Source organism: Schistocerca gregaria, unplaced genomic scaffold, assembly GCF_023897955.1.
Source record: "Schistocerca gregaria isolate iqSchGreg1 unplaced genomic scaffold, iqSchGreg1.2 ptg000650l, whole genome shotgun sequence".
In the NCBI taxonomy this organism is placed as follows: domain Eukaryota; kingdom Metazoa; phylum Arthropoda; class Insecta; order Orthoptera; family Acrididae; genus Schistocerca; species Schistocerca gregaria.
This window is the reverse complement of record NW_026062035.1, coordinates 57,501-65,000: the sequence shown is the minus strand read 5'-3', so window position 1 is coordinate 65,000 and position 7,500 is coordinate 57,501. Positions and strand designations below refer to the sequence as shown.

At 55.7% G+C, this 7,500-nt stretch overlaps 3 non-coding genes across 3 annotated transcripts in view; all 3 read right to left on the bottom strand.

The window, feature by feature from the left end:
- Positions 1-1,120, bottom strand: part of LOC126318050 (large subunit ribosomal RNA) — a 4,222-nt gene extending 3,102 nt beyond the window's left edge. Inside the window, exon 1 of the ribosomal RNA XR_007557136.1 lies at positions 1-1,120. This exon is cut by the window's left edge and continues 3,102 nt beyond it. This is a non-coding gene — a ribosomal RNA (large subunit ribosomal RNA).
- A 188-nt stretch (positions 1,121-1,308) lies between these two features.
- Positions 1,309-1,463, bottom strand: LOC126318014 (5.8S ribosomal RNA). The gene has a single exon (XR_007557103.1). It is a non-coding gene; the product is annotated as a 5.8S ribosomal RNA (ribosomal RNA).
- Positions 1,464-1,818: 355 nt separating this feature from the next.
- Positions 1,819-3,711, bottom strand: LOC126318032 (small subunit ribosomal RNA). The gene has a single exon (XR_007557119.1). It is a non-coding gene; the product is annotated as a small subunit ribosomal RNA (ribosomal RNA).
- Positions 3,712-7,500: the final 3,789 nt, after the last annotated feature.

The window sequence follows — 7,500 nt, the reverse complement described above, 5'->3', positions numbered from 1 at the left end:
CGCTCTAGGTGCGCCTCACCTCGCAATGAGGACGAGACGCCCCGGGAGTGCGGAGGCCGCCGCCCCGTGAAGGGCGGGGAAGCCCCATCCTCCCTCGGCCCGCGCAAGGCGAGACCTTCACTTTCATTACGCCTTTAGGTTTCGTACAGCCCAATGACTCGCGCACATGTTAGACTCCTTGGTCCGTGTTTCAAGACGGGTCGTGAAATTGTCCAAAGCTGAAGCGCCGCTGACGGGAGCGATTATTCCGCCCGAGAGCATCCCGAGCCAACAGCGGCGCGGGTCCGGGGCCGGGCCAGGTAGGTCCGTCATCCGGGAAGAACCGCGCGCGCTTGCCGGGAGCCCGAGCGCCCAAAGGGGCGAATCGACTCCTCCAGATATACCGCCGAGCAGCCAGCCAGGACACCGGGGCTCTGCCCAACAGACGCGAACCGAGGCCCGCGGAAGGACAGGCTGCGCACCCGGGCCGTAGGCCGGCACCCAGCGGGTCGCGACGTCCTACTAGGGGAGAAGTGCGGCCCACCGCACACCGGAACGGCCCCACCCCGCGGCGAGTGGAAAGGCAACCGGACACGACCCCGCCGCGGATTGCTCCGCGCGGGCGGCCGGCCCCATCTGCCGAGGGCGGGGGCCAGTGGCCGGATGGGCGTGAATCTCACCCGTTCGACCTTTCGGACTTCTCACGTTTACCCCAGAACGGTTTCACGTACTTTTGAACTCTCTCTTCAAAGTTCTTTTCAACTTTCCCTCACGGTACTTGTTCGCTATCGGTCTCGTGGTCATATTTAGTCTCAGATGGAGTTTACCACCCACTTGGAGCTGCACTCTCAAGCAACCCGACTCGAAGGAGAGGTCCCGCCGACGCTCGCACCGGCCGCTACGGGCCTGGCACCCTCTACGGGCCGTGGCCTCATTCAAGTTGGACTTGGGCTCGGCGCGAGGCGTCGGGGTAGTGGACCCTCCCGAACACCACATGCCACGACAGGCGGCAGCCTGCGGGGTTCGGTGCTGGACTCTTCTCTGTTCGCTCGCCGCTACTGGGGGAATCCTTGTTAGTTTCTTTTCCTCCGCTTAGTAATATGCTTAAATTCAGCGGGTAGTCTCGCCTGCTCTGAGGTCGTTGTACGAGGTGTCGCACGCCACACCGCCAGCCGGCTGTGCACGCTACCGAGAAAGCACCGGTATGCGAACCGCCAGGCGACGGGCGCGCATCGCACGTTTAAGGAGACGCGGCCGGCCACACAGGCGACCACGACACTCCCAGGCGCCCGAAGCGGGACAAACGCCGCGCGCTTCAGTATACGTAGCCGACCCTCAGCCAGACGTGGCCCGGGAACGGAATCCATGGACCGCAATGTGCGTTCGAAACGTCGATGTTCATGTGTCCTGCAGTTCACATGTCGACGCGCAATTTGCTGCGTTCTTCATCGACCCACGAGCCGAGTGATCCACCGTCCTGGGTGATCTTTATCTTTTCAGTTCTCCACCGTCTCTTTCAAGACAGTTGCAGAGGCGGGACTGAGGCGTTTGACGGCCCCTGTTCCATTACTTTGTGTCCAACGGCCTGACGGCCGATGGGCGTCGTACGGCTCCACACCGGAGCGGACAGGCACTCGGGCGAAAGTCATTCAAAACCGGCGCCAGGCGCCAGGTGCCACAGGCCAGCCGCTCCAGAGCTTCAGCGCTCGTACCACACAACAACACTTGCGCTAGTTTTGAGAGGCACGCGTGGTTCCGCACGCGGCGCACGGCTACTGCCGTACAGGTAGCGTGTTGCGCGACACGACACGCACATCGAAAGACATGCAGTCTAGTCGGTAATGATCCTTCCGCAGGTTCACCTACGGAAACCTTGTTACGACTTTTACTTCCTCTAAATGATCAAGTTTGGTCATCTTTCCGGTAGCATCGGCAACGACAGAGTCGATGCCGCGTACCAGTCCGAAGACCTCACTAAATCATTCAATCGGTAGTAGCGACGGGCGGTGTGTACAAAGGGCAGGGACGTAATCAACGCGAGCTTATGACTCGCGCTTACTGGGAATTCCTCGTTCATGGGGAACAATTGCAAGCCCCAATCCCTAGCACGAAGGAGGTTCAGCGGGTTACCCCGACCTTTCGGCCTAGGAAGACACGCTGATTCCTTCAGTGTAGCGCGCGTGCGGCCCAGAACATCTAAGGGCATCACAGACCTGTTATTGCTCAATCTCGTGCGGCTAGAAGCCGCCTGTCCCTCTAAGAAGAAAAGTAATCGCTGACAGCACGAAGGATGTCACGCGACTAGTTAGCAGGCTAGAGTCTCGTTCGTTATCGGAATTAACCAGACAAATCGCTCCACCAACTAAGAACGGCCATGCACCACCACCCACCGAATCAAGAAAGAGCTATCAATCTGTCAATCCTTCCGGTGTCCGGGCCTGGTGAGGTTTCCCGTGTTGAGTCAAATTAAGCCGCAGGCTCCACTCCTGGTGGTGCCCTTCCGTCAATTCCTTTAAGTTTCAGCTTTGCAACCATACTTCCCCCGGAACCCAAAAGCTTTGGTTTCCCGGAGGCTGCCCGCCGAGTCATCGGAGGAACTGCGGCGGATCGCTGGCTGGCATCGTTTATGGTTAGAACTAGGGCGGTATCTGATCGCCTTCGAACCTCTAACTTTCGTTCTTGATTAATGAAAACATACTTGGCAAATGCTTTCGCTTCTGTTCGTCTTGCGACGATCCAAGAATTTCACCTCTAACGTCGCAATACGAATGCCCCCGCCTGTCCCTATTAATCATTACCTCGGGTTCCGAAAACCAACAAAATAGAACCGAGGTCCTATTCCATTATTCCATGCACACAGTATTCAGGCGGGCTTGCCTGCTTTAAGCACTCTAATTTGTTCAAAGTAAACGTGCCGGCCCACCGAGACACTCAACTAAGAGCACCCTGGTAGGATTTCAACGGGGTCCGCCTCGGGGCGCGCAAGCACGCCTTCGGCTCGCCCCACCGGCAGGACGTCCCACGATACATGCCAGTTAAACACCGACGGGCGGTGAACCAACAGCGTGGGACACAAATCCAACTACGAGCTTTTTAACCGCAACAACTTTAATATACGCTATTGGAGCTGGAATTACCGCGGCTGCTGGCACCAGACTTGCCCTCCAATAGATACTCGTTAAAGGATTTAAAGTGTACTCATTCCGATTACGGGGCCTCGGATGAGTCCCGTATCGTTATTTTTCGTCACTACCTCCCCGTGCCGGGAGTGGGTAATTTGCGCGCCTGCTGCCTTCCTTGGATGTGGTAGCCGTTTCTCAGGCTCCCTCTCCGGAATCGAACCCTGATTCCCCGTTACCCGTTACAACCATGGTAGGCGCAGAACCTACCATCGACAGTTGATAAGGCAGACATTTGAAAGATGCGTCGCCGGTACGAGGACCGTGCGATCAGCCCAAAGTTATTCAGAGTCACCAAGGCAAACGGACCAGACGAGCCAATCCGATTGGTTTTGATCTAATAAAAGCGTCCCTTCCATCTCTGGTCGGGACTCTGTTTGCATGTATTAGCTCTAGAATTACCACAGTTATCCAAGTAACGTGGGTACGATCTAAGGAACCATAACTGATTTAATGAGCCATTCGCGGTTTCACCTTAATGCGGCTTGTACTGAGACATGCATGGCTTAATCTTTGAGACAAGCATATGACTACTGGCAGGATCAACCAGGGAGCTGCGTCAACGAGAGCTGAGCAGCCGGCCGCCCGGGAGTGTGTCCCGAGGGCCCGCGCGAACACGCAAGCGTCCGCTCAATTATTCTGCAAACAGGAGGAGGCTGAGCTCCCCTGCACGATACACCTCGAAACCCTCTCAGGTCCCGGCGGCGCGCAGCGCCGTCCTAAGTACTTGGTCGGGTTCGAGAGAGGCGCAATCGCCCGGAGATAGGCGAGTAGACGCTTTCAGTGCGAACACCCGTGCTCCCAACTGAGCTTGCCGCTGCCGACAGAGGCCCGGGAGCGTGCTGTCGTGGCATTGCCGGCGGGAAACAACACGCGCCACCTACGGTGACCGGCAGCTCCAACGCCAGCGCCACAGAAGGGCAAAGCCCCACTTGGGTGCAGAAGCGAACTCTCCCAGCACAGCGCACGCGCCAACACGTCCGCAGAGCTGCGATACAAACCACCTGCGAGAACCGCTGGGGGCGACCGAGCAGCAGACGGCGTCGCGACGCCGAGTGCCGGGCGGCGGCGCATCCTCAACGCACACAGTCCGCAATCGGACCAGCACACTGCAGATGTCCACCGCGCTTCGCACCGGGCTCGGCAGAACCCACTTTGGCCGCCTGGCGCCGCGCGCAGGGTGCGCCGGCGCATAGCTGGGACGCCAGCCGGGCCCGTCGGCCGGCGCTCCTGCCACTGGGCGCCCCCCACCAGCCGGCTGTAGTGCGTGCGCTCACGCAGCGCGCGGCCAGCACGCCGGGCGGCCCCCCCTCACCGGCCGGGGACTGTCCCGCCAAGCCACAGCCTCGTATCGCTTCATACCCACATGGCCAACTCAGGTTCGGGGGCATGGCGGGTACCGCCGAAACAACCGGTTCACAGATGTACCGATCGTCGCTATCACCGATGCACCTGCAGCGCGAACAACCGCTCAACAACTGATTTCCAGTTCATTTGCGGATCTTTGGCAGCAAACGTATACGTCAATCTACATTTGCGAAATCTACGATTCTGGCATGCCTGCATGTTATGTGTCACGACACGCTACATCAGCCCACATACACACTGCGGCATGTACACGAGAGAACACGTGGAAGATGGTCCGCGCACGTGTGCAATGTCCCTTGCGCGGTCGACTGTCAACCGGCCTCTGTAGCATGTCGCAGATGTGGAACGCGGTCCACCGTGCTATCATGTTGTGTGGGGCAATACGATTAAATAGGAAAACCCTCGTCGCTACATCAACAGACGGCTCACGCTGATTCCCGGCAGAGGGAGGAGGGGGGGGGGGGGGGCCAACATGCAATACTTTCGTCCGTACCTACTTACCACATGTCTGTACGGCGTACAACAGTGCAATCTCGCTGTAATGGGGAGACGAGACAAGTAGCATCGTGCACAACATATGGCCCTTATGATTCGCCATTGTAGGGCGCAGCCGGTGTACGGTCAAGCATGTGCCACATTATGTCACTCAGTACGTAACGACGGATGATCAGTGTGGGTTACGCGTACATCAGCGGACAGTCCACACAGGCCGTACCACAACGTACACTGACTGCATCGACAACCGAATGCAACTGAACAGCTGCAAGGCTCATTTCACAAACAAACGCCTGACCGACCAGCTTGGAAGGGCAGGAGGGGAGGGCGATATTCGTTCTGTAGCGGTACACCCTTCCAGTGGTTAGCGGGACTGTGTAGAAAGTACGCAACACTCGAAAGACCTTTATGTGAGGGTACGCACCATGGCATCAAGAAATACACATGACACCAGAGGATCCAAGCAGTGAACTATGTTCAGAGGGTTGCTGTTAGGCAAAGCTACATTCCTGTGACGTTACATGTGACAGTTAAGGTGCAGTGTAAGTTAGGTTAAGGTGCAGTGTAAGTTAGGTTAAGGTGCAGTGTAAGTTAGGTTAAGGTGCAGTGTAAGTTAGGTTAAGGTGCAGTGTAAGTTAGGTTAAGGTGCAGTGTAAGTTAGGTTAAGGTGCAGTGTAAGTTAGGTTAAGGTGCAGTGTAAGTTAGGTTAAGGTGCAGTGTAAGTTAGGTTAAGGTGCAGTGTAAGTTAGGTTAAGGTGCAGTGTAACTTAGGTTAAGGTGCAGTGTAACTTAGGTTAAGGTGCAGTGTAACTTAGGTTAAGGTGCAGTGTAACTTAGGTTAAGGTGCAGTGTAACTTAGGTTAAGGTGCAGTGTAACTTAGGTTAAGGTGCAGTGTAACTTAGGTTAAGGTGCAGTGTAACTTAGGTTAAGGTGCAGTGTAACTTAGGTTAAGGTGCAGTGTAACTTAGGTTAAGGTGCAGTGTAACTTAGGTTAAGGTGCAGTGTAAGTTAGGTTAAGGTGCAGTGTAAGTTAGGTTAAGGTGCAGCGTAACTTAGGTTAAGGTGCAGCGTAACTTAGGTTAAGGTGCAGCGTAACTTAGGTTAAGGTGCAGCGTAACTTAGGTTAAGGTGCAGCGTAACTTAGGTTAAGGTGCAGCGTAACTTAGGTTAAGGTGCAGCGTAACTTAGGTTAAGGTGCAGCGTAACTTAGGTTAAGGTGCAGCGTGGGTTAGGTTAGGGGCCAACGTGGGTTAGGTTAGGGGCCAACGTGGGTTAGGTTAGGGGCCAACGTGGGTTAGGTTAGGGGCCAACGTGGGTTAGGTTAGGGGCCAACGTGGGTTAGGTTAGGGGCCAACGTGGGTTAGGTTAGGGGCCAACGTGGGTTAGGTTAGGGGCCAACGTGGGTTAGGTTAGGGGCCAACGTGGGTTAGGTTAGGGGCCAACGTGGGTTAGGTTAGGGGCCAACGTGGGTTAGGTTAGGGGCCAACGTGGGTTAGGTTAGGGGCCAACGTGGGTTAGGTTAGGGGCCAACGTGGGTTAGGTTAAGGGCCAACGTGGGTTAGGTTAAGGGCCAACGTGGGTTAGGTTAAGGGCCAACGTGGGTTAGGTTAAGGGCCAACGTGGGTTAGGTTAAGGGCCAACGTGGGTTAGGTTAAGGGCCAACGTGGGTTAGGTTAAGGGCCAACGTGGGTTAGGTTAAGGGCCAACGTGGGTTAGGTTAAGGGCCAACGTGGGTTAGGTTAAGGGCCAACGTGGGTTAGGTTAAGGGCCAACGTGGGTTAGGTTAAGGGCCAACGTGGGTTAGGTTAAGGGCCAACGTGGGTTAGGTTAAGGGCCAACGTGGGTTAGGTTAAGGGCCAACGTGGGTTAGGTTGCCAGAGATGTGTCAAATCAGGATGTACGTTTGGCTGGTGTCAGGTGGTGGGTTGGTTCGATGCCTTTATAAGGGGTGTGGCCAAAGGGTATTTTATTACTTGTACCTTTTGTGTTGTGGCGTGGCGTTGCGTCCTGTGTTGATACTGGGTGGACCACTGTGGGTGTTGCTGGCTGATTTGAGCTGCGTTGTTTGCGGGTGATGTGAGACATTCTGTCTTATTAGTGGACGTGACGTTCCTCTTGTCGTTGTTTGGATAGTGTCCTGTGGCAGCGAGGATAAAATGGATGTTGTTGAACGATAGTGCTTTGGTGCTTTCGCTTTGTTACACACAGAGTGGACTGTGAGATAGGGTGACTGGGTCGAGTGCGGTTCACACTGTCCTCCCCAGTTTACAGTATGTATCATCTATGTATGTGGTCCTGCATCATTTACTAAGGAGGGACGTCAGACGACTGAAATATTAGTTATGTACTGATGTAAAGCAGAATGCTTACCTTCCACCAGTGGGCGAGTATCGACTCTGCCCCAGAGTTGCCACCGCAGGAAGAGGTGTCGGAAACACTACCCGCACACCGTCACCACTGTGCGGGGGGACGGACCCT